This window comes from Cebus imitator, unplaced genomic scaffold (genome assembly GCF_001604975.1).
Source record: "Cebus imitator isolate Cc_AM_T3 unplaced genomic scaffold, Cebus_imitator-1.0 Scaffold74, whole genome shotgun sequence".
NCBI classification, from domain to species: Eukaryota; Metazoa; Chordata; class Mammalia; order Primates; family Cebidae; genus Cebus; species Cebus imitator.
In genome coordinates, this window is record NW_016107389.1 from 6,867,717 (window position 1) to 6,870,182 (window position 2,466).

Genomic DNA, 2,466 nt, shown 5'->3' on the forward strand with positions numbered 1-2,466 from the left:
TGGGACTACAGGCACGCGCCACCATGCCCAGCTAATTTTTTGTAGTTTTAGTAGAGACGGGGTTTCATCATGTTGACCAGGATGGTCTCGATCTCTTGACCTTGTGATCCACCTGCCTCGGCCTCCCAAAGTGCTGGGATTACAGGCTTGAGCCACCGCGCCCGGCCTTCCCTAAACTCTTAATGTCACAGGACACAGTCCTTAGTCCTCTGCTGCTTTCTGTCTACACTCATTCCTTACTAATAACATTTATTGTCATGGTTTAAATACCATGGCTGATGATCCCCAAATTCACACACCAGCATAGAACTTCTCACTCCTGGATCTAGCTGCCTACTCAACATCTCTACTGTTATCTTTTGCATCTTGGCTTAAATAAATCCAAACTTATACGAGCTTGAGCAAAACCTTTGAAGTCATCGTCCACTCCCTCGATCTCACCCTACATACCCAATTCCTAGCAAATCCTGTAAGGCCTACCTTCAAAATGCATTCAGAAACCAACCATTTCTCACCATCTCTATTGTTATCACCCTGGCCTGGGCCACTATCATTGTCACCTGGATTACAGCAAAAACCTCCTAAATGATTTCCCTGCTTCTTCACTCACCCCTACACTCTAATCACAACTCACAGCCAAGCTGATCTTCTAAAACTTCCGTAAGAACACACCTCTCCCCCCCCAAAAAAAAACACCTCTCCTCTACTCAAAACCTCCCGTTGCATCTATTAGTCTTTACAATAATCCAGCTACTCATGATCTGACTTTATCTTCTTGTCCCTCCACCCCACAAACTTGCTCATCCCTCTCCAGATATACTGGCTTCCTTGCTATTCCTCAAACACGACAGGCCTAAAAGCCTTTGTAACTGCTTTCCTATCTGCCTGAATGCTCTTCCTGACATTTACTTAGCAAACTCTCTTAATTCCTTCAAGTCTTTGCTCAAATAACACCTACTAAATGAGGCTTACACGGACCACCACCATTGTTCACGCCTCCACTCTAGAACTTTCCCGTACTCCTTTATGTTTCTCAATTTTTTGATGGCACTATCACCTTCTAACACCATTATATATTTATTTTACATTTATTTTCTGCATGCTCTAACAGAATGTAAGCTCCATGAGGGCAAGTTATTTTGTTCACTTAAGTAAACTGGGCGTCTATAACAGTATCTGACACACAATGGGCGCCAAATCAATCACCTGTTCAACAAATGAAGGCAAATGTAAGTGCGAGGTGTGTGCGGGAGGGGAGGGGGCTTAAAAAGGGCAAGTCCCAATAGGAAGACAAAAAGTTTACAAAGTAGGAATACAGCATCATGTCCCATTTGACAAATTTAAGTTTATCTAAAAATAGCTATGCGTTTTTTAAACGTTACAATTACTGATTTAAATGTTCTTACATTATTTAAAAATTCCTTGTTAAAAGCCTTTGTAACGGCTTTCCTTAAAAGTGTTCTACTCTTTTAGATGTGGTATCAGCCACAGAAATTTATTGTTCCCTTCTCGTTTTGCAGTTCAGAAAATTTTAAGTCTACAAATTCGGAAGTAACTCGTCCTTGCATTTTTTTTAACATTAAACCACCCACTTTAAATTCGTTCCTTTTGTCTGAGTTCGCACGAAGAAAGTTGGAAGGCAGACTTCGATCAACAAGCAACAAAGCACAGGAATGAGACATTTAAAAAATGCTCTCCGAAATTCCGCAAAACTCACAAGGCGGCGGCGAATGCTTTAAGACGTTCACCTGGCTGAAAACACGGCGGCGGGCTGAGGACCTCCCCCAGGTGGGTTTTGCGGGCGCCCAGTGGACGACGAGCCTCCCGCCACAGGACGCGACCGTCCCGCCGCCTCGCCACCCTTCTCCGGTTCCGGCCGCAGGGCCTCGCCGGCAACAGCCGTATGATAACGGGCCGAACTCAGTAGCTAAGGGCCCTCAGAGACGACCCGACCAGCGCAGCCCGGCTCCGGGGACGGCGGGGAGCGCTGGCCTGCCTGCCTCCCTATCCCTGCCCAGCTCACCCATTACCTGTGGGGAAGGTGCTTCCCGCCGCGGAGCGGACAGAAGCGGCCACAGCCCAACAGGAGGTTCCTACTACTCCGACCACCTCTTCAGCCACCGCAGAAGCCGCAGACCGGAGCCGGCGACCCGGAAGTGTTCGCTGAACCTGGAAGTGACATCCCGCCGGTGGGCCGGGAGGCCCCGCCCAGCCTTGCTCTCGCCCGCCAATCAAGCCTTGCGAGGGAAGGACCAGGAGGTGAAAGGAGGGGCGTCGGGCTGGAGCTTCAAGCCCCAAAGTGGTGGGCAGGCGCACTGACGCGAAATCCTTCCTAAAGGAATTATCGTTTTTAGAGCCGAATCTTCTCCACTGTTAGATGCACAATTTAAGAAATGTAGGGTATTCATATTTCACGCCGGAAGTGTGTTCAGGATAAGACTGTTGAAAAGACGTTGCAGACGAATT

The 2,466-nt window shown here is 47.8% G+C and overlaps 1 protein-coding gene across 1 annotated transcript in view; it reads right to left on the minus strand.

Annotated features, from left to right (window-relative positions):
* Positions 1-2,182, minus strand: part of GTF2A2 (general transcription factor IIA subunit 2) — a 17,891-nt gene extending 15,709 nt beyond the window's left edge. Inside the window, exon 1 of the mRNA XM_017531915.2 lies at positions 2,031-2,182. The gene's annotated coding sequence lies outside the window, so the exon portion shown is untranslated. The remainder of the gene's footprint in view (positions 1-2,030) is intronic.
* Between the last annotated feature and the right edge of the window lie 284 nt (positions 2,183-2,466).